This window comes from Theropithecus gelada, chromosome 11, assembly GCF_003255815.1.
Source record: "Theropithecus gelada isolate Dixy chromosome 11, Tgel_1.0, whole genome shotgun sequence".
In the NCBI taxonomy this organism is placed as follows: domain Eukaryota; kingdom Metazoa; phylum Chordata; class Mammalia; order Primates; family Cercopithecidae; genus Theropithecus; species Theropithecus gelada.
In genome coordinates this window covers 35676692-35701105 of record NC_037679.1, presented here as the reverse complement: position 1 = coordinate 35701105, position 24414 = coordinate 35676692, and the positions used below count along the sequence as shown (strand labels likewise).

Sequence of the window (24414 nt, the reverse complement as noted above, 5' to 3'; positions counted from 1 at the left end):
AAATAAGTTTGCTAGGCTGTTTTCATCCCCGCGTGATTGAAATACACCGTTTCCTCAAAAAAAAAAAAAAAACCTCTAATGAGGGAAGCAGTAAATCAAATGCCACGATTAATGTGCCACTAGAAATAGGAACAAGTAGTTACGGAATGCTTCTTAGGCCAGACACTCTACGATGCGTTCTTTTTTCTTTGTTTCGCTAAAGCTTTTACCAAGCCTTAAAAAGGAGAGGGGTACTAACTGAGCCCTGACCAGACCAGGGAGCCCTACTGTGCAATCTCCTCAGGCCAAGAAGGGCCCGGTACGACCCGCCCATAAGGCCTGGCCGATCAACAGGCGCTGGGCCGACCTTTGGTGGGCTCGCTTCCTGAGGCTGCCCTTGGGCATGCGGAAGGGGACTGGCTGGCGATAACACCCTGGCGAAGCAAGTTGGACACTGGCTCCCGCGCTGCTCGCGCCCGCCTGGCAGGGTAAGCAACTCCACCTCTGTCTCCGGGCACCGTCACGTGACGGGAAGAGGGCGTGGCCGAAGCCCGTGATCCTAGGGGCGGGCTGGGCAGTGGGAGGGCGCTAGAATGTGAAGGATCTTGGCGGTTCTGGGTGCCCAGAAAGGCGGCGACGCGGCGGATGACAACATTAGGCCGCGACGCGCTCCTGGCCAGGCGGCGGCTGTAGTGTTAGCTTTGGACTCCGCAGTAGCCGCTGCCGGTAACAAGCCGACTCTGAGGGAAGGTGGGGGTCCGCCCTGTCCGGTGGACCGCGGGGCCGAAAGTACCCGCCCAGCTCGGAGGCTGAGCCAGCAGTGCCTCCGCGGCAGCTGGGCAGCGCCCTCTGTCCGGGCTCGCGCCCCAGCTGCCGCCGACGATAGCGGCCGAGAGAAGTTGGGGTCTGACTAGACGCGTACGGAGGCCCCGGACCCCGGCGCCGCGGCGACTCCGGAGGAACCGGCTCCTTGCGTCCCGCCTCCCTGGGAGCTCAGCACGGGTGAGTGTTTGCTCCATTCCTGAGGTGGGGGTGCTGGGTCCGCACCCCTCAGAGCGACTGCGCACCCTTATTGCCACATTCTGAGCTCGGGCTGTCGGGGACTCCTGGCCGCCCGCGCCGAGGAGTTCTTTGGCTCCTTTGTTCCATTTTGGAGTAGGGGGATTAGAAAGGCTGGCGGGGTGGAGTGTTTCGGGTCCCACGGTGGGTGCATCTGCAGCCTTACAAAAGCCACGGCAGGGGAACGAAATGCTCTTGGAGCATTTCGACTGCCCCGGGTGTCTGTCCCTCCTCAAGTTTGATAGGTCGATGGCATGGGTCTCGTTGGGAGCCCCCGCGCCCAGGAGAGCTGGCGCTTTGTCGCTTGGTGTGGTTAAGGCGAGGCTCCTTTTTTCCTGTGACAGCCCCAAAGGAGGCTGTGCCGCGCACCGCAGACCGCACCCGCCTTTGCAGAGCCGAGCGACACGGTGTTGTTCCTCTAAGCCTCAGTTCTCCCGGCCTTCTTGTAACGTAGGAGGAAAGCCAAGCCTTTGCTGTGCTTTTAAATTTGTTTCTAAGCCCTCTCTCAAGAGTGGAGTCAGGTTCCAAGGAGCTTCACATGCAGCATGCTTTAGGTTCATTGAACACCCACTCAAGACTGGCTGAGGCGAAGCAACAGTATATGCAGATTTTCCATTCACAAAAGTCATTTAACCCTCTTTATGAGACACATCTCCGTTGCAGAACGTAACCTAATTTCATTTTATTTAAATGCTTTCTGAAATAATAGGTAACTTGTACTACGTAAACAGATGGGTAAACTTTAACTGATAATGTAAGTATATATGCATTAAATAAAAAATTTAATGATGTTTTTCCCTTTCTGCTGCTGGAAGACTTAAATGACGTCTGAGTAGTAATACAGTGTCTCCTGCATGGCAGTTAAGTTTTTCCCCAAATTAGTGCTGCTTTTGAAATAATCATTTAAAACAGTTTTTGCCTCCCTTTGTATCTAGAGAGAGCAAGAATTGTGGAGAATCGTGGGTGAATTGATTGTTAGATTTTGCTAATTTTCTAGGGTTTCATCTAAACTTGCTCATGCTGAGAGGCTATGATCAGTTTCTATGCTTGCTAGAACCTGTTTTGCAGTGAAATTATTAAGATCATGCTAGTTTTATAAAATAGGTTGGAAAAGGAAGAGTAAGGCCATGCAGTTTAAAACTGTTCTCTATGAAAGTACAACTAATTTCAAATGTTTGTAACTTTTATTTTTTTTCGATATTAACCATGTATGGAGTGACTATAATATGCCTGTTCAAAGAGCTGAGAAAGGGAATAGATGAAACTTAAGCTACCTTTTGGGTCTTTAATTATGGACATCAAGGTATTGCGGTCACATTCCATGTCAACCGTTTGAACAGCAATACCGTGTACACAGGTGCTTAGAAATGCCTGTTTAATTAAAAATGGCCATGGTTTATTTCTCTTTGATTGGATCATAATAGTTACTGAATCTCTGATCTGTGGAAAGATGCTACTATATTTTCCAGTTAGAATGTTATTGCATTTTAAAGGCAGTCAAATATGTTTTTTATAACACATTCAGGGTACTTATACATTTGTTAATATTCAGTTTCTTGGTTCATTTAAAAATTGAAAGGTTTAGACTACACTTTGGGGATACATTTACAATTGTGTATAATGAAGTTATGTTTTAGTTTGTTTTAAGAAAAATGATGAAATTATGAATTTGTAAAATATGCATTACAAAAGAAATTCTATTTTTATTTTTTTAGACAGAGTCTCACTCTGTTTCCCAGGCTGGAGTGCAGTGGTGCAACTTGGCTCACTGCAGCCTCTGCCTCCTGGATTCAAGATATTCTTATGTGTCAGCCTCCTGAGTAGCTGGGATTACAGGTGCGCGCCACCATGCCAGGCTAATTTTTGTATTTTTATTAGAGATGGGGTTTCACCATGTTGGCCAGGCTGGTCTCCAACTCCTGGCCTCAAGATCCATCCGCCTCAGCCTCCCAGAGTGCTGGTATTACAGGCATGAGCCACTGTGCCTAGCGGATCTTTCGTTTAAAAGTATGAATTGCAGAATTTTAACCAGTGTTAGTACATTTCAACTTGCTTTGGTTTGTAAATAATCCTTCAAAAGCAGATTTCTTGAACTGAGGCATTAAAGACAAAGAATTGATACAGTACATAGATTTAGTTTTCTGATGTTAATTTGGAAAACTTTAATCCTAATAACAATACCTGAAATGTCATGTTGTAATGTTGGTATTATATCGAAAGTTAAAAACATTTATAGCAATGTTCTTGGAGCATCAGGCAATTCAAAGAGGAATAGGTCCTGCCTTAATGTTACAAATAATGAACTGCAAATAAGACAAACACAACTTGAATAAAAAAGCCTCTGAGAGGCCAGGCATGGTGGCTCATGCCTGTAATCCCAGCACTTTGGGAGGCCGAGGTGGGCAGATCACCTGAGGTCAGGAGTTCGAGACCTGCCTGGCCAACATGTTGAAACCCTGTCTCTACTAAAAATACAAAAAAATTAACTGGGCGTGGCAGTGCGTGCCTGTAATCCCAGCTACTTGGGAGGCTGAGGCAGCAGAATCACTTGAACCCGGCAGACGGAGGTTGCAATGAACCGAGATCATGCCACTGCACTCCAGCCTGGGAGATAGAGCAAGACTCAGTCTCAAAAAAAGAGAAAAGCCTCTGAGAAATATACAGTTTTTAATGAAGGTGGCTAGATACAAGGAGATTAGTAGAGGTGCTTGACTGGAGCAGTTGTGGCCAAAGTATAGCTTCCTTGTGATGAGACACAGGAAGAGATGTCTAGACCCATGTTGTGTGCATATTTCATGGCGGTATGTGGGAAACCCCTGAGAGATTTTAGATCTATTTTTCTTCCCACCTTGGTCCCCATCCCTCATATATCCTCACAAAGTCATAAAATTCTCATGTGGAAGGCGTGATAGAAGGAATTTTTCTTCCTGAAAAGTGTTATCAAGCTTGCGAGGGAGAGAGCTATTTTCGGAGACCTTGTAGAGAAGAAATCCTAGTGCTAGAGCATCATATTCTTATACCCTGTTATTTTTACCTTTGTTGAAGACCCAGATAATATAAATTCTCCATGATAGCAAGGTCTTTGTTTTGCTCACCATTGAATCTCCAAATGCTCAATAGTTAATGAATGAAAAAAATCTGCTTCCAGATACATGACTGGAGAACAAAAGGAGTATCTGTTAATGTAGTCCAAACTAAATGCAAGCAACGAAATGATAAAGGGAGGATGTTAGCTTGGGAGGAGGGGAACAGGTCATTTAATCTGGGAAACTTTCTTGGAGGAGGTGATTCTTGAGTTAGGTTTTGGTGTAGGCTGTGTATCTGAAGGTAAGCGATGTCTAAGCGGGTAGACAACGTGCAGCAAAGCATTTAAGTCAGACTGAATAAATTATGTCAGATAAAGCACAGTGAGTCTTTTTTTGTAACATTATGAAGAATTTTTCTTCTCCCATCTCTATTTTCACCTCTCCCTAGATAAAAAGATGAACATGCTTTGCAAGAGCAGAGATTGACAGTGCTTGAGTTTTGGCAGTACAGTGAGGGTCAGAAAATTTGAATTGGTGTTCTGACTGAATCTTATACAAGCATCATTTCCATTGGCAAATCACTTGGTCTTAGTTTTCTCATTTGTAAAATCAGGATAATAATCCGTGGTTGCTGGGAGAACAAAATTACGTAATGCATGTGAAAGTGCATGCCTCAATATGAATGTGCCTACCTCAGTGTGTCACACATAGGAGGACTTCAGCAAATACAAAATTATTTAAAACATTTGTTTCCAGATCTTTAAAAAATATTTTGATTCATTTATCATGAACTCTAATATTTGCTTGACTGATCTAGATGACTCATGGCATTATGTTTAAATTGATCAGAATCAAAATTCTAGATAATTTTCTTTCAGTCAGTTTAATGTTTTCTGATAGAAATAAGGCTTAATTGTATTACTGCTTAATGTTAACCACAAGGAATTCTAGAAGCCTCAAATTTTTGAAGCTCAAAGTAAGGGATATGTGTAGCAGAAAATCTGAGCCTTTAAGCTTTTTTTCTCTACATAATTTGTGTCTTTGCCTGTAATGTCATTTATCTATTCATTGTTATGATAAGGGGTTTTCCAGTTATTAAGAAAAAAATTACCAAAAATGTTTTCTGTGTTTTTAGTGATGTGACTATAGGCCATGAAGATCTCTACCTTCCGTATTTTATTATAAAATTCAGTATTTCTTGAGCAAACGAACAGACATCTGTATTATTTATCTAAGCTTTTTGTGCCAGTAGCTGTTTGTTCATTTATGAATCTCAGAATTTCATTATACTTTGTGAACTCTTTGTAGTGTTTTTGATCCTTAGAGCAGTCTGTCCTTTGTATAATATTTGGAAGAGAATTTTATTATGGAAAGACTAAAAAGAGTCTTGAGTCTTTTTATTATATGAAGACTAGGAAGAGTCATCAAATGATAAGCCAGTTACCTACTAATTTCCCATATTCAAAAAGGGCTGAAAAAAAGAGGAAATGGTTTCAGAGCTTGACTTTTTTCAAATAAAAAGGAGTAGCTTTTTGATTTAGAGTTCTTGAAAACTTGATAAATTCAGAGGGAAATTGTTATAGGTCATATTAATAGCTAATGTGCATCAACTTCTGTGTACCAGGTACTGTACTACTCTGGAAGTACTTGACATGTCATCACATTTGATCCTGACAATCACCCCCCCAATCCAGCTATTTTCTTTTTTTTAAACCTGAGCAACTGACAGATTAAATAAGTGGTGGAGCCAGGATTTGAACTAAACCTGAGGCACAGAGAAGTTAAGTCCTGCTGAAAGGATTTAAACTTGAGGTTTAACCTGACCTTTGACTTTGGAGCCTATCCTTTTAACCATCATATTATATACTGCCTTGTATAATTTATTTCCGATTGCTCCTCTTGATAGGTCTTTACCTTGTTATCTTCCTGAGTCTGTTTTGGGTGTGTGATTTATAAAATGCACTTTACTTTATAAGAAGATGGAATATAACCTTGACTTTTTTCCCCTCATTTTACTTGTATTTGACTGACAACCTATTTTTAAATCTTAAAAACACTTGGAGTAAAGCAAATATTTATTTTATTGTTCGTGTAGTTGTCATTTTCTCACTGGGGAATTTCAGAGTAACTGGAAATAACATAATAAAAATATTTAAAGCTAAGTTGTTATAATTAAAAAATTGTTTTAAAGAATAAGGCCGATTCACAGAATTGGTGGTGTTATAATTAAAAAAATGTTTTAAAGAATAAGGCTGATTCACAGAATTGGTGTGCCTTTTTTTTTAGTGTTTTTTTTTTTATTTTTTTGAGACAGAGCCTCACTCTGTCGCACAGGCTGGAGTGCAGTGGTGTGATCTCGGCTCACTGCAACTTCTGCCTTCTAGTTTCAAGCGATTCTCATGCCTGAGCCTCCTGAGTAGCTGGGATTACAGGTGCCTGCCACCATGCCTGGCTAATTTTTTGTATTTTTAGTAGAGACGGGGTTTCACTATGTTGGCCAGGCTGTTCTCGAACTCCTGACGTAAAGTGATCCACCTGTCTCGTCCTCCCAAAGTGTTGTGTTGCGATTATAGGCGTGAGCCACCGCGTCTGGTCTTTTTTTTTTTTTTTTTTGATACAGGGTCTTGAGCTGTCACCTAGGCTGGAGTGCAGTGGCACTACCATGGCTCACTGCAGCCTCGACCTCCCAGGCTCAAATGATCCTCCCATCTCTGCCTTCCAGGTAGCAGGGACTACAGGCGAACACCATCACACATGGCTAATTTCTAAGTTTTTTTTTTGTTTTTGTTTTTGGTAGAAACAGGGTCTTACTCCCGACCTCAAATGATTCTCCCACCTTGGTCTCCCAAAGTGCTGGGATTATAGGTGTGAGCTGCCATGCCAGGCCTATTTAGTGATATTTGAGGAACACAGATCTGTATAGTTGAAATTTATCCTGTTGAGATGACCACCAGTAAGATAATTTTTGCTTTTTGGCTGCCAAATGCCTACATATTAACAGGAAGAGTTTGTCAGATTACATATTTTTTTTTACAGGGAAGGCGGGGCCCATGTGGAAATTATGGAATCTGTGTTGGTATATTTTGATGGGATGGAAGTATGGTAGATCTGGAGAGAGAGAAGTTCAATCTAAGTAATATTATTACTGGGTAGAGTAATGAGGTGGGATGACTTGGATGTGAGGGCACAGGTACATTGTTCAAGTGGAGAGTAGGATGAGGGACTTCTGGAGACTAATTTTGCTTAGTGTGTAATTTTGCACATTGTTATAATTATAATAACTTGTAAGATCAGCAATTTGGAAGTAAAGAAAAGCAGTGCTGTGCATCATAGTGTGGAGTTTGTAATAGTTCCTAGGCTGTTTTGCAAGATGTAGGTGCTTTACAAATATCCATTGGTAGTAATGGAAGTGTGCTGTCTTATCACCTATTTTAGAAATCTGGAGAGGCGGAATAGCACGAACCCTGGAGCCAGACTGCCAAAGTTCAGAACTGGTGCAGCCACTTACTAGCCTATTGCCCTGGCCCTATGCTAACTTGGGGTGGCCAAAAGGGAAGAAAATGGTGTATTTAAGCAGAGAGGGGGCCAGAGTTAGTACTCTTATGAGTTTTCCATGGTTCTTACGTGGTCTGAAAGGGATCTGGATGTTCTCACATATGACTAGTGAAGGAAATAGAAGTTAGTAGAGTGAGAGCCAGCAAGCTTTTCATGAGGCTGCTGTTGTGAGGGAGGGACCATGTAGTAGACAGAGGTTGTGGGAAGGGCAGATTCATTTCATTGCCCACCAAAAATTGTGCTTGCAACTGTTTTTTTTTTTCTTTTTTTTGAGATGGAGTATCACTCTGTTGATTAGGCCGGAGTGCAGTGGCAGGATCTTAGCTCACTGCAACCTCCGCCTCCTGGGCTCAAGTGATTCTTGTGCCTTAGCCTTCCGAGTAGCTGGGACTACAGGGACGCGCCACCGTGCCTGGCTAATTTTCTGTATTTTTGGTAGAGATGGAGTTTCACCATGTTGCCCAGGCTGGTCTCGAACTCCTGAGTTCAAGCGATCTGCCCGCCTCAGCCTCCCAAAGTGCTGGCATTACAGGTGTGAGCCACTGTGCCTGCCATGACTGTTTTTCACCAGTGGAATGTGAATAGAAATAAATTTGTTGTCACTTCTGGGTTGAAGTGGCAGAAAAAATAGGTATTCTTTCTTCACTTTCTCTTTTCTAATTCAAGGGCCAGATGCAGAGGCTTAGACTCTTAAGGGATGGTGAAGCCATAAGATTGGAAAGATCTACAGTCCCTAAATTGACCGTGTGAAAGTAAGTTGTGTACCAAACAGGAGCACCCACGATGGATTGTGATATTAATGAGAAATTTTAATTGTGTGAAAATCTGGGGTTTATTTGTTAAGCAGCTAGTGGTGCCTTAAGTATAAGCCAGGGACTGGATAGAGGAGGTAGTCGAGACTATAATAATATCCGTACCAGCAAGAGCTGAGGTGGGTGGGGCCAAGTTAGGAGATCCTCTGGATACTTTTCCAACGTATTCATCAGCATGTGCCATTGTGACTCTGTGAGGGCCGATATTCAAACCTCAGAGGCCTGTGAGGATCCCCAGGGCAATCTGTGGGTGTGTATTTAGACTAATCGTAATACTCTAGTGTCCATGAAAGCTTTATCTTATGCCCAGTCGCCATGATAAGAATGAGGAACAGAGAAAATCTATACAAGTCGGAAGAGTTTTCTTAAAGTAGGATTTCTTAACTTGACTCTGTTGATATTTTGGGCTGGATAATTCTTTGTTGTGAGTTCCTGTCCTTTGCAGAATGTATAGCAACATCCCTGGCTCTACTAGATGCTAGTGCCATCTCTCTTAATTGTGACAATTAAAAATGTTTCAAGATATTACCAGATGTTCCCTGGGGGCAAGGTCACCCTCAGTAGAGAACTACTGCTTTAAAGATTGAATGTATCTGAAAGAAATGATTTTAAATCGAAAGAAACTATTATCCTTAATTAAAGAATTTTTTCACCTTTTAGGGGATATTTTAGGTTCATGGGGAGCGGTTCATTTCTGTATATCCAATAAAGGGAGCTATGTTGTTTTTATAAAACATCCTAGTTTCTAGTGTGTGTGTGTTTTCCTCTCTCTCTGGATATATTGTATATCCAGAGATATGTTTGTATTATTTTTTATATATATTATATATATTGTATATATATGTTTGTATTATTTTTTGAGCGTCAGTCTCCTCCTGTCACCCGGGCTGGAGTGCAGAATTTCTGAGCTGAAGGGATCCTTCTGCCTCACCTTCCCCAGTAGCTAGGACTACAGGTGTGTGCCACTGTGGCGGGCTACTTTATTTTTTTGTACAGACAGGGTTTCGCTATTTTGCATACGCTGAATTTGAACTCCTGCCTCCCAAAATGTTGGGATTACAGGCATGAACCCTAGTGCCCAGCCTTAATGTTGATTCACCTTTCTCTTTATCAGCTCTAGAAATTACTTGAATTTTCCATGTATTACCTTATTATTATTTCTTCTAAACTGGTAGCTGTACTTTTTATTGACTAGACTAAGCCTGTCCAGTCCCTGACTGGTGAGCTGCATGCGGCCAAGGACAATTTTGAATGTGGCCCAACACAAATTCGTAAACTTTCTTAAAGCATAATGAGATTTTTTTGTTTTTTAAAGCGCATCAGCTATTGTTAGTGTTACTGTATTTTATGGGTGGTCCAAGACAATTCTTCTTCCGGTGTGGTCCGGGGAAGCCAAATGATTGGACACCCTTGGCCTAGACAAATACATGTTTTTTCCCCTGTAATCTCAGCTGTCATGTCCACAGGTTGTCTCTAAATTATGAAAACCAATAAAGAGTGTTGATATTATGACTGTGTAAGTATTATTTAATGCTGAGCCAGATAATGTGCTTAGATTATGATTCCTTTTCTGTCCCTGGGCTGCCAGAAGAAACATGTTGATAATATAGACAATTAGTAGATTTTATTTATCAATTCTGACCATCGAATTAAAAAAAATTTTGATATGACCAAAATCTAACTTTGGACTTTAAAATATTTTTGAATAGGACTTCCTGTTTTTCTTAGTGTCTCAAATTACCCTCTTTTCTTGTACTATATGCCTCTATCATAGCCTCCCCTACACCCCAGCTCCCCCATACCCCGGCTCTTCAGCATACTAACTTTTGTGCTGCGTCCTTTATTTATCTGTAGTCGTCTGTAACTCTGCCTCCATTTGGACTCTTTTAGGTCTCTTCTTGTAACTTCCTTTCTCCTTACTCTTGAATTGGATCCATTCTGTTACACATTGTTTTTTCCTTTTTTTGCATTTGCTTGATCTGTTTATTGGAGTACATCTTCAAGTAACTCTTTGAAAAAGAAGTATGTATGAGAGGCAAATTTTCCGAATTCTGTGTAAAAAAGTCTTCATTCTATTCTCACAAATGATTGATAATTTGGTTGGGTGCAGTATTGTTAGTTAGAAATAATTTTCCTTTAGAACCCTGAAAGCATTGCTCTGATGTCTTCTAGCATCTAGGGATGGTGATTAGAAGTCATATATCAACGCCTGTAATCCCAGCACTTTGGGAGGCTGAGGTGGGTGGATCATGAGGTCAAGAGTTTGAGACCAGCCTGGCCAGCATAGTGAAACCCTATGTCTACTAAAAATTAGCTGGGCATGGTGGTGGGCGCCTGTAATCCCAGCTGCTCGGGAGGCTGAGGCCGGAGAATCACTTGAACCTGGGAGATGGAAGTTACAGTGAGCTGAGATGGAACTACTGCACTCCAGCCTGGGTGAGACACCGTCTCAAAAAAAAAAAAAAAAGGTAGTTGTGTATCAGTCTGATTCACTATCCTTTTAAGGTGATTTGCTCTTTATTCTGTCTGAAAGCTTTTAGAATCCATTCTTTTGTATCTTCTACAAAGTCATAATGAGGTGTATAGGTCATTTTTGTTTTGTTTGGCTGTTTGTCTAGATACTCAGTTGCTCTTACAGTCTGAATCAGATTATTTTTCCAATTCCTGGAAATTCTCATCTCTGTCTTTAAAAATGTCCTCTCTTCATCTTCTTTTTTGCTTTTCAGTAGGCAGTTGCTTTCTGTCTTGATCTTCCTTGTCTCATCTTTTATATTTTGTGGTTCTCTTTGTTCTGTGTTCAGGGGAATTTTTTTCCCCTTTAGTATTTTGACTGATTTTCCTGGGGGTAATCTATAAGTTTTGTTCTCTTTTTCTTTTCCTACCATTTTTACATTATGTTGTGTTATCATCTTGAGTCTTAGAATGTGTAAATTAGACTTTTTTAAAGATACCTTCTGTCTCCTTGTGTCTATAATTTATCTCCTTTTCTCCGGTCAGTTTTTATGTTTGTTTTTGTAATCATTCTTTTTTCATGCTCAGTTTTACTTATGTGCCTGGTAATTCTTGGTTGTCCATTCATGGTTAAGAAAGACAGACTAGGTTCCTGGTCACCCTCCCTCCCCTGTTGCTTGGACTGTTTTCCCTATTAGATTTTTTTTTCCTTTGAGTAGGAATTCTGGCCAGAGCACTTTGTGGGGCAAGGTTGTAGAGTAGGATCTGTCTTTTGGCAGATTGTTTTAGGGTAAAAGAGAGAGGAGCTAGCTACTAGGCTATGTATGGGCTCTTTAAATGATGGATGAAATGTGTTTACTTTGTGCCACACCTCTACTTAGCTTTCCCTAGAGAGTGGTTCACTTTCTTTAGGGAAAAGCTGACTTGTTTTTTTTGCCTGGAGGTAAAATGTCAGTTGTTTAGATATAGCTTGGAAATAGGGGATGGGAGATATAGCTGTCCCTTATAGTTAGTCCTAAGTAATACTCAGTTCTCTTATTTTTAACCCTACTATTTATTTCCACCCTCTGCTGTACCATTTACATTATAATCATGCTTTCCTGGGGATCTTGTCAGACGTGTTGGTTCCCATCCTTTCCATGTCACTCTTAAAGGGTATAATGAGGCTGTGGCTTTTTCTGCTTGTTATTTCTATCAACCTCACATATACTTTAATTTCTCAGAAATTTGTTGGATTTTCTTCCTAGCCTCAATTTTAATTTCTTTACTCTTACAATTTTCTTTCTTTTATGAGTTGTTTTTATTTCAGTGGAGTATCTGGAGTAACTGGAGGGAAAGTTTATATTTAGCGCCCCATCTTTTATTAGAAGTCTTCTAGCTTCATAAACACAAGAAACAGAGCGTATTGAGCTATTTTTTGTTAATGCAGATTTATTCATAGAAATTATGATGATCATGATACAGTGTTAAAATACACTTATGTCCCTTGGCTATTGATTTGTATAGTTGTTTGTGCCTTTATGCCACTTGGTCCTAAAACTTGAACTCTGAATTCTTGCTCGCTTCATAGTTTTCTTGTTTCCCCTTTCGTTGTCCTCTACCCCAACTTGCACGTTGTTATGATTATCTTGCCATTGTTTGTTTGCTACTTGGAAACTGAATGAGACTGTTTAGAATTGTGTGTAAAATAGTGACTTTGCTCCAGGGAATGGCATTTTAGCTTTAAACACCTGACCCTTGTGGCATCTTGATTATTTAGAAGCCTTTTGTTCTGTTTCTCCAGTGAGGGTATCTAGATGGGTGAGGTGTTACTCTTTTTCATTTACTTCTCTGCCTCACGTGTGATAGCTACTTTGGTTCAGTAGTTGATATTTTTTCCTCCATTGCTTTTCCTTCTCTTCTGTGTTATCTTTGGTACTTTAAATGTTGAGTTTAGATTGCCTAGCAAGTTCATTGGAAGCCTTAATGTTCATTTGTTCATTTTCTCATAAAAATTTGCTAGCATTGTTTTATTCTTTTTTATTGTTTTTTATTTTTTGTTTTTTTGTTCCTAGATTGTTTTAAACTTGTCTTTTACTTCTTTTCCCAGACTCCTTTTCATAATCTTCAGACTCCATATTGATTGAGCTTAGAATACTATTGTAAATTAACCTGGGTAAATAAATTTAAATATATTCATCTCATTTCCCTCTCTTCTGTGATATTTCTGCATTGGCAGAATGCAAATCTTGTTTAATTCTGCTCTTAATCTTGTTTAATCATGTTCAGTTCTTCTCTCATAAGATTTTGAAGTTCTTTCTTCTGCAGCTATGGTTTTGACTATTGGAATGTGTGTCTTTTGTAATTGGAGTTATAATTCTCCTGCAATCAGAAGTTTTTACACGCCAGATTTAAAAAATGCTGACTACTTTGAAGTTGAAAATCCAGTCAGAGGGATTGTGGTTTGGAAGGCTTAAATTCCCAAATTTGGCCTGATTATATAAGGTATTATAGAACTTTCATAGTAAATACTGTACTTGTTTGAAATTTAAAGTAGCTTAGAAAATAATTGGCCCCTTTACAGTTTTTTTTTTTTAAATTTGCTCATTGTCCAGGAAATCAAAGTTTTAAATATTTTCTAATATAGTGGACTAATTACTGATGATTTTGTTACCTTTCTCTATATTCTGTGAAACTAACTTTTGATTTTAGATCAAGAAACTTTTAGAATGAAGTGGTTATGTATCTCATGCTTTATTTTTTGCAGGTGTTCTAAGCATTTTCCCTCTCAGATACCAGTTGTCATGATTAATTTCTTCTTGACCGATTGAATCCTTTATTCCTTCTATTATGTTTATAATTTTGATAACTTTTTTTGCTATACCTGAAATTTTAAATAGAATCTTCAAACATCAGATTGTATGCCTTAAATATGTATTTTTTTATATGTCAGTGATACCTTAATAATGCTGCTAGAAAATAGAATCTTCAGCATTATATAGATAATACTTTGAATATTTTAAAATATTTGATTATTTGGGAAATTATGGCTCTTATTATTTTCCCAAGAATTTATGATTAGGTTGTAGGAATTTAAAAAAATACCCTGTCATTACCGAGGGAAGATTTCTCTGTAAAAACAGAGATCCGGCCGGGCGCGGTGGCTCAAGCCTGTAATCCTAGCACTTTGGGAGGCCGAGACGGGCGGATCACGAGGTCAGGAGATCGAGACCATCCTGGCTGACACGGTGAAACCCCGTCTCTACTAAAAAATACAAAAAAACTAGCCGGGCGAGGTGGCGGGCGCCTGTAGTCCCAGCTACTCGGGAGGCTGAGGCAGGAGAATGGCGTGAACCCGGGAGGCGGAGCTTGCAGTGAGCCAAGATCACGCCACTGCACTCTAGCCTGGGCGGCAGAGCGAGACTCTGTCTCAAAAAAACAAAAACAAAACAAAACAAAAAACAAAAAAAAAACCCAGAGATCCATTTAAGAGGTTGATTGTTTAACATAAATTTAACATGCATTTTAACTAGCAAGATCTTGTTTATTTGGTTATTTTGGAGGAGCTTCTTCGTAATTCATTAATAGAGGTTAATAGTAAATCGTAGAAATGAGCATTTTCTTGACATTTTGATTATGCAGAAAATATAGATGTTTCTTGCTATAAGCAGGGAATTGGTTCCAAGACCGGCCACATAACACGAAATCCGTGCGTAGAAGTCCCATTGTTGGCCCTGCGGAACCTGTGTATTGTAAACGTTAGCTCTCTACGTATTTGGTTTTAACATCTTACGAATCCAGTGTTTTTAATCCTTATTTGGCTGAAAAAAATCTGTGTATAAGTGGACCCATGCAGTTCAAACTCTTGTCGTTCAAGGGTCAACTCTAAGTTTTTGAAAATATTCACTGAGAATTTTTTCCTTGTCATGTTGATCAGAGTCTTTTAGGAACAGGCTTTCCATATAAGAGTTAGCTGCATAGTTTCTCATTTTTTGGTAGTTATTCTTAATTCACAAATTATGTTGGTTTTCACAGTTCCTGTTTGAATTGGCACAGAGAAGTGTAATTAAGTGTCTTGGTTACTTACGTTGTAAATTAGAAATGATGACTCTTCTGGTTGTGGTAATTTATACTTAGTGGTGGCTCAAGCCTGTAATCCCAGCACTTTGGGAGGCCGAGACGGGCGGATCACGAGGTCAGGAGATTGAGACCATCCTGGCTAACACAGTGAAACCCCGTCTCTACTAAAAAATACAAAAAACTAGCCGGGCGAGGTGGCGGGCGCCTGTAGTCCCAGCTACTCGGGAGGCTGAGGCAGGAGAATGGCGTGAACCCAGGAGGCGGAGCTTGCAGTGAGCTGAGATCCGGCCACTGCACTGCAGCTTGGGCAAGAGAGCCAGACTCCGCCTCAAAAAAAAAAAAAAAAAAAGAATTCAAAACCCAGAAGCATCTAGACCAGGGTTAGGCACTCAGATACTCATTTTTTTTCATGCCCAAGATAGCCATTCTTAGTATGTATTGAAATATGAAGAAATTGCTTTTGGGATTGAGTATCAGTAATAAAATTCTTTGAGACTGTCTTGAATTAACTTTAGATCTTGCATTTCAAGCTTTGATCCTTAGTAATGAACCATCAGCTTAAGTATGAGGATGATTTTTTACTTGTAGAAAACTGGGCAAACCCTTCTGGTTTATTATAACCAGATATCATGCTTAATAAATGAGAAATTCATTCATTTTTTTCTAGTATCTTAAATCAGAACAGTGTTCATATTTTTCTTAGAAAATAACCAAAGAAAACAGTCAAAATCTACATAGAATCAGGGTAGCTTTAGCTGTAACTTAAAATATCTAACTTTAAAAACAGACATTTAGTATATGGGACTAAATTATTAATATATGGTTGCCAGTATCATATTTGCAAGCATTATCCTTAAGAGGCCTTGAGTTACTCTTTGAGACACTTTTGTCACAATGTGACCTAGTATCACAAGCACTGACTGATTTAGAGAACAGATGCACTGGGAAAATAAACCTGCAAGAAGTATTTTCTTTCCTAGTAAGAAACTGTATGACCTTGGCAAACCACTTACTCTCTCTGGGTCCTAGTAAAATGGAGAATTTGGAACCAATGGCCTTTTAGGTTCTTTTGAGAGGCTAAAATTCCAGTCAGGTAGTATATTATGTAATCCTTATAATAGCTCTGAAATAAATAGATGGTATTCTAACTGTTTTACAGATGGAATTATTCCTGTTTTGTTTTTTTAGACTCAGTGTTTAAGTAACGTGTTTAGTCATGTTGCTACTAAGGAGCTAAGTGAGAAGTTATACCGTCACCTATTTCACTCTATAGCTATATGTTCTTTTTAGTATAACATACTGCCACCCAAGCCATGTTGTTTATATTAGACCATCAGATCTTATTCTTAAAATTTGTTACATTTCTTCATCTGAAGTTTATAATAAATGTGCTTTTGCTTTATAGTATCTGTCATTCAGGAAAATCAAGAAGTCAGGTATCAGGCGTGTCTATGAGTTGTGCCAAAGTAGAAATATGACCAGTTTTACAATACTATTCTAGAACTTATGTGTCTCTCTAAGAGATGGTCAGTGTTTTCAAAGTTACCTTATTTCAATAATATCACTATTGTTCAAACACTTTTGGAATAATGCTTTTGACATTTCTTTACTGTCTTTCACCTCATTCTTTTAACCTACGTTCTGTGGTGACAAATTACATCTTTTGAGAATGGATTTGGTATTTGGTATTTGGAAAAGGTGGCAAGTCTTTCTGAACCAAGTCTCACACATACAATTAAGGATCAAAATGAAGAAGGCCATTTTTAGTAAAATAAGCAGTGACCAAAGGGATGAAACTTTTTCTTCTTTTATCATTTATAAGGTAGCTAAGAAGGTGGTTAGAAAAAGAGGAGTTCCAAAATTGTTTTGTGGGATGGCAACTTGAAACTAGTCTCTGAAAGTGACTACTCTGAATGGAGATGATCTTTATTTGTATGTTAATTCTGCTGTATTAAGGTTATATCCTGAGTGTTACACATCTGTTCTGTTTCCCATGTGTTGGTGCTACTGTGATTTGGGACTCTGCTGTAGAGAAAAGTGTTGGCGAATGAATTATTCTTCGTATTTTAAAGAAGAACAAAATCTACAGAACAATATTTACATAGATTTGAATGGTAATTTAATTCTGGTTTATATGAATATTTATTATGCAATTTGTGGTTATCCCTGGCTAGGTTTAATTCTGGGCAGCTACCCTATCAGAGTATACTCTTTGATGCAGACTTACATGTAAGTTAAACTTTTTGCAAATAATTATCTTAGCTTATTTAATTATTAGTTATATTAATAGTTATTATGTAGTTTGTGGTTATCCAGGGCTAGGTTTAATTCCAGGCAGCTACCCCTTTGGAGTGCATTCTTTGATGCAGGCTTATATCTCAGTTAAATTTTTTTGCAAAAATTATCCTAGCATTGTATGTGACTGAGTGGCTTTTGGATATCAGTGCTATACTTGGTGTAGGTAATAAACTTGTATGGGGAGTGGTAGAAAATCGACAGTAAACTCCTAATTGCACAATTCACTATGTAATTCCCATTGTGGGAAATGCTGAGAGGAAGAAATATATATATATTATATATATATATAACATATTTATATATCTTGTTGCAGAGGAGCTTGTGATAGGGAGATTTCATTTTCTATTTTGAAGGTATTATTTTTCTTGTTTAACTCCCAAATGGTGGACTTTAATGGAGTGTCCTCATTTGTAAAAATTAAAGGATACTGAAAAATGCCTCTAGGACCTTTTTAATAATACTTTCCCCTTTGAGGTACCAGAATAATTTAATGTTACAAGACCATTAATTCAATAGATTTCAGTGCAAGTTACTGTGTAAGTGGCTGAAAATTCAGTAGGAGCTTGGCAGATGTGCTCGCTGACCTCTTCGAGCGTTTGTATGGGGAGTGGTAGAAAATCGACAGTAAACTCCTAATTGCACAATTCACTATGTAATTCCCATTGTGGGAAATGCTGAGAGGAAGAAATATAGGGCAATATAAAAATGTGCTGACCTAGTGGGGGAGGGGAGCCAAAGATGATCTGAGGGAGAAAAGAATATTTCTCACAGAACATCTTGTTTAAAGATTTTAGAAGATCAAGGAAATTGGCCTTTGCTAGGAACTGAAAGAGTTCACTGTGACTGGAGTGTTTTAAAAAATATGAGAAAGATAACATTGTGGTGTAGGAGGTAGGGACTGGATCATGTGAGGCCTGAGACCATGTTAAGGATTTTGCTTTTTGTCTTCAAATCTCTTGAAAACTATTAGGGGATTTTAAACAAAGGAATGAAATGGTCAGGTTTGAATTGATCTCTCTGGATGGTAAGTGAATAGTGGTTTGGAGGGTGATGAGGGTACATGCTGGGAGACAGTTTAGTGTATCTATGATTCATCCAAGGGGAGAATCCTGTAGGCCAGTGGTTCTAAAAGTACATCACTTGGGAACTTACTAGAAATGCAGATTATTGGACTCTACCCCAGAGCTATAGAATCAGACACTTTGGGGGTGGGTCTCAGAAATCTGTTTTGGAACAAGCCCTCTAGATGATTATGATGCATCCTAAAGTTTTTAAAACTCTGCTCTAGGTCATTAAGTATATGGTTTTTGAATGCAAGAGGAAGTTCTAGACTGGTGATATGGACAGTACCTGCACTGAAGGTGGTAGTGGAGAGTGTGAGGAAGAGAAGCATCTCTACTAGAATGAAACCCTGAGATAGAGGAGGAGCTAGTGGAAGAGTCAAATAATTGTTTAAAGAGACAGAAGAACTAAAAGTTCAGGAGAGTCTTTAAAGGGAGGGAGTGGCAAAGTCAGCATTATGCTTTATTTTTTTATGTTTATTTTTATGTTTTGAGATGGAGTTTCACTCTTGTTGTCCAGGCTGGAGTGCAATGGAGTGATCTCGGCTTACCACAACCTCTGCCCTCCTGGGTTCAAGCGAGTCTCCTGCCTCAGCCTCCCATGTAGCTGGGATTACAGGCATGTGCCACCATGCCCAGCTAATTTTGTATTTTTAGTAGAGACGGGGTTTCTCCATGTTGGCCAGGCAGGTCTTGAACTCCTGACCTCAGGTGATCTGCCTGCCTCGGCGTCCCAAAGTGCTGGGATTATAGGTGTGAGCCACTGTGCCCGGAGTATTTTTATTTATTTTTATTTTTTGAGACAGAGTCTTGCCATGTCGCCCAGGCTAAAGTGCAGTGGCATGATCTCAGCTCAATGCAACTTCTACCTCCCGGGTTCAAACAATTCTCCCTGCCTCAGCCTCTCGAATAGCTGGGATTACAGGCACTTGCCACCAAGCCCGGCTAATTTTTGTATTTTTAGTAGAGACAGGGTTTCGCCATATTGGCCAGGTTGGTCTTGAACTCCTGACCTCAGGTGACCTGCCTGCCTCTACCTCCCGAAGTGCTGGGATTACAGGTGTGAGCCACATCAACTGGCCTATGCCCTATTTTTAATGTGATAAAAACTGTTGAAGCAGTATGCATTTACATGTAAATAATTTTTGTTTATTATTATTTTTTGAGACAGTCTTGCTCTGTGTCACCCAGGCTGGAGTGCAGTGGCATGATGTTGACTCACTGCAACCTCTGCCTCCTGGGTTCAAGCGATTCTCGTGCCTCAGCCTCTTGAGTAGCCTGGATTACAGATGTGCACCACCACACCCAGCAAATTTTTGTGTTTTTATTGGAGATGGGGTTCACAGTATTGGCCAGGCTGGTCTCAAACTCCTGGCCTCATGTAATCTACCTGCCTTGGCCTCATAAAGTGCTGGGATTACAGACATGAGCCACTGTGACTGACCACATCTAAATAATTTTGAAATTGCAAATATTTATTACAAATACTTTCTATTACTTTAACTTGTTAGAATAATTCTAACATGTTAAGGTTTTGTTCTTCTTAAGGGAAGACCACGTTTGATGTGAAAAGTAATTTCAAGGTTAATCTCAGTTACAAAATAATATATTTCGAGTTGTGTGCATGTGTGTGTGAGAGAGAGAGACACTTAAGCCATTTTGGGACAATTTTCTGTGTGAAATGTGTTTGCTTGCCTTAAGTTTTTTTTTTTTTTAAAGAAAAATACGATTATTATATCAATGTGTGCTCAATATAAATTCCAGCAGCTATAAAAACTCATTAAGTTGGGTTCTGTTGCCACCACTTTATGTCTGAAATAGCCCACTTTGTTAGCAGTTTGGTGTTATTCTTCTAGATTTCTCTCTCTGTAAACACACACACACACACACACACACATACACAGAGAGACTATATATTTTTTTAAAACAGAACTGTTACTCTATTGTAATGCTGTTTTGCAGTTTTTCTACCGATCAATACATCTTAAATCTAAAAGTCAGATTCCTAATAATTCCTCCCATTGATTGTGTGTATTTTATTCTTAGAACATTAGACTCAAGAGACCTTAGTTCTGGTCTCTTGCCCAGGGATCTTGGACAAGTAGTCACTTAACCCCTCTGTGTTCATTTCGTGATCTCTAAAATTTATGGTTATTGAGAGGTTGACTTGAAGTGTCTTGATAGCTCTAAAATGCTGTTAAGGAATGCCGGGATTTCAAAGGGCAGAGGTTTTCTAGAATTTTATATGAAAAGTAATGATCTCAATCTAGCTGTGAACACTTAAGGGGATAAGGTTTGCCAAGTTAAAAACACAATGATGGGGGGAGGAAGGATGTTAGAAACAAGATTCAAAAAGATGATTTCTTATTTACTGGTATACTCAGCAGGCATGCCTGCTGCTTTTAAGATAACAATGACCTAAAAAAAGAAGCTTCCTTGAAGCTGATTGTTTTCTGAATGAAAATCCAGACTACTTTTTTAGGGGATGTGGGATGAGTATGGGTCTATGTTTGGTTGTACCCGTTGACTGCTCATGGGAAGTTAGACAAATGGGACTTATGGCCTGCTCAGCATTCTTTGAGGGATTGTGCTATCTTCTTGCATAAGTGTCTTAGAAAAGCCGCAGCACTAGGGGTAGTAGCCATTGGTATGAGACCAGGAGCTGTGCTCTTCACTCTTTGGCTTTTTATCGTGATATTATTTGCTAAGTAAAGTTTTCATGAAAAAACTTAGGAGGGAAAAGCAGTCTTTGAAGAGTTTTTGGGTAAAGGTGTTCATTTTTTGAATTAGCATTGCTGCATTATTAATATTACGTTGATTGAAAGATGGCTTTTGTTTTCTTGCTTTCAGTGTCTTAAGTTGCTGATGTTACTTCCTTTTAGTTTTTCATTTGTATATCCTTTTATTTTTATCTGTTTTTATCTTTGTCCATAGTCTTCTTAGTACACTGACATTTTATATACTCTTATTCTTAAACTTTGGCATTTATTTTTCTAATATTTTCTTGTTACCTTTACATATGTTTAAATTTCTTTGCCCTTTTTGACTTTTTGCTTAAACACTTAAAATTTTTTTCTTATTTTTTCTGCATAGGGTTTTATTAAAGCAGAGACACAAGTGTAAAGAAGAATATTGGGAAAATGAATGACTCCAACAGTGACTTCCCTAGGCAGAGCTTTAATTTAAATTTACTTTTTAAAAAATTGATATCTGTCTTTTTTTTCTCTCTGTGTGGCTGTTGGGTGGCATGGTTCTAAGGTAGGTGGTTCAAAATATAATTCCTACCCTCAGTAAGAGATTCAGGATACTTACCCAGTTTTTTAATAGCAGGCTCTTAGGACTTCTCATTCCTTTTTTATTCCTTTAAATTTTGAACTTCATCCTCAAAGTTCTAATCTTTTTTCTTTTTTTCCTTTTTTTTTTGAGATGGAGTCTCGGTGTGTCACCCAGGCTGGAGTGCAGTGGTGTGTGATCTTGGCTCACTACAGCCTCTGCCTCCCAGGTTCAGCCTCCTGCCTCAGCCTCCCAAGTAGCTGGGACTACAGACATGTGCCACCACAGCTGACTAATGTTTGTATTTTTAGTAGAGATAGGGTTTTACCATGTTGGCCAGGCTGGTCTCAAACTCGTGACCTCTAGTGATCTGCCCACCTTGGCCTCCCAAAGTGCTGGGATTACAGGCGTGAGCCACTGCACTGGGCCTCAAAGTTCTGAATAATATAGATGTCCCATAGGCAAACTTCTTACCTTTAAATAAGTTTATTTACAATGATAAAGCCTTTGAACTATACTTAAAGGGCTTGCTCTCATGTTGCCTGTCATCCCGTTAATCATTGTTACCGGTGTTTGATTTAAAATATTTCATAATCCTCATTTAAAAATAATAATGTATAGGTGTGTCACATTCCTAAAATCTCCTTTCAACAAAAACACAAAAGTTAGTGACAGGTCTTGACTAGTGTTTTACTGCTAATCTTATTATTAAGAAGTTTTTTCCAATTTGTGTTTCTTAAAATAGGAACAAATACACACTTTTAGTGAATATATAGTTAGTGGTTTAAAAAGTATTTAATAGTGTAAAATACTATCATGAAAAGGAAAATTATTCATGATTCTGAACAATATAACATCAAATTTTTATGTGTTTGTAAATATTTTAGTGACTACATTGATGTATAATATATGGGTTCAAAAAGCAAAAGTCATTAAGGTTATTCTTTAGTCTCTACATTCTCTACTCTGAGTCAAGGTCTCTAATTGGTATGGCCTTAATGTAGATGGAGCAGATAAAACCTTGTTAGTTAGCTGACTGTCACTATATAACAGCCTTTCTCAATAAAGAGACTTAAATTGATTTAATCCTGTAGCTTTGTTGTCCTCAGCAAACTCCATTGCTGCTACTGCGTTTAAAGGTATTATTGTCCTTTATTTATTTTATTTTATTTATTTATTTTTTAGAGATGGAGTCTCGCTCTGTTGCCCAGGCTGGAGTGCAGTGGCACGATCTCAGCTCACTGCAACCTCCACTTCCTGGGACCAAGTGATTCTCCTGCCTCAGCCTCCCGAGTAGCTGGGACTGCAGGTGCCCACCACCATGCCCAGCTAATTTTTCTGTTTTCAGTGGAGATGGGGTTTTATCATGTTGACCAGGCTGGTCTTGAACTCCTGACCTTAAGTTATCCACCCGCCTCAGCCTCCCAAAGTGTTGGAATTACAGGCGTGAGCCACCGCGCCTGGCCTGTTGTCTTTTAATATTTTATTTCTCATTGTACATTTCTGTAAATTTCTCTCATTCAGAGAACTTAATTTGCTCAAGTTATTACTGTAAGATAACTATTATCTTAGTTATCTCTTCCCAGAGATAAGACATTGAAAATAATACTTTTCTGTTCTGTGTATGAAACACTATTCTATATGCAAAATCTTAAGATTTAAGTCAGTTTGCACATCATAACAATGGTAACCCTGCATTCTTTAATTAAACACGTTTAAATGTATAAATGTAAAAACAGTTTAAAATTATAAATGCCCAGGAATCCTGGTCTTGGTCATATTATGTCTGTTGAAATATAATTTTAGTGTTCTGATACCTTTTAAGTAGTATGCTATGAAATAATTCTTGTTGTAGCTGATTAGTTATTTGGGCAGATTTTCTTGTATCTTATTTTCCAAATACCAATCATTTATAGAAATCAGACTTTGCAAAATGTAAAGGCTTTCATAGTTTCAGAAGCACAGGGACAGCTGCGCAGCAAGTCCATATGTTGCTTAGCTGTAATTATATTTTAATAATTATAATTTTTTTTTTCTTTTGGGAAGAACTGTGGCTAACCTCCAAGAGACTGAAGCTGGTAATTGTGAGCGTTCTCATTTTTTAAGTACAAAGATAGAACTTTTTATTTGTCCCTGTTTTAAACGGTTGAATATATTTATCGTGTATCATAGCATCCCCTGGAAGTTACATTTCTGGGTCCTACTGTAACATTTAAATGAATGCTTGCGTCAGATGGGAAGATTACTCTTTTTTTTTTTTTCCTGATACTCCCATATATGGATTTGCTGCCACAAGCATGCTAATTTTGCCATCTCCTGCATATGACTTGCTCTTTTCCGCCTCCGTTCTTCTGCACGGTACAATTCCCTCCACCTGTAGGTCTCTCCTTCCTTTCTACCCATTTCCTTTTCTCTTTTCAAAAGTGGCATCTTAAGATAATTTCCTCTAGAAATTCTTTCAGGATTTATTCCATGTAACTTTTACTTATTTTCTTTGCTTCACCTTAACACTTACCATGGGTAGATACAAATTCAACTAATATGAATTGTGTTGCTGTAATTTACCAACATACATAATGTTAAGTAGTACAGTGATAAGATTAACTGTCTCATCTATTTTTCACAGCTATCCTGTGAGTTATTCCCATTTTACAGGCAAAATTAAATAAATTATCTCAGTTACACTCTTAGTTTTAGTTGTGCTAGATTTTTTTTTTTTTTTTTTTGTATTTTTAGTATTTAGTATTTAGTATTTTTAGTATTTAGTATTGGGTATTTTTAGTTTCACCATGTTGGCCAGGCAGGTCTCTAACTCTTGACCTCAGGTGATCTACCCGTCTC

The 24414-nt window shown here is 38.9% G+C and overlaps 1 protein-coding gene across 5 annotated transcripts in view; it reads left to right on the top strand.

The window, feature by feature from the left end:
* The first annotated feature begins 567 nt into the window (after positions 1-567).
* Positions 568-24414, top strand: part of OSBPL8 (oxysterol binding protein like 8) — a 222126-nt gene continuing 198279 nt past the window's right edge. For 3 of the 5 annotated variants that reach the window (XM_025401400.1, XM_025401395.1, XM_025401397.1), the window contains exon 1: positions 568-981. The gene's annotated coding sequence lies outside the window, so the exon portion shown is untranslated. Of the gene's footprint in view, positions 982-22682; positions 22713-23619; positions 23658-24414 lie in introns of all 5 variants that reach the window. The other 2 variants (XM_025401401.1, XM_025401396.1) reach the window with 2 other exon arrangements.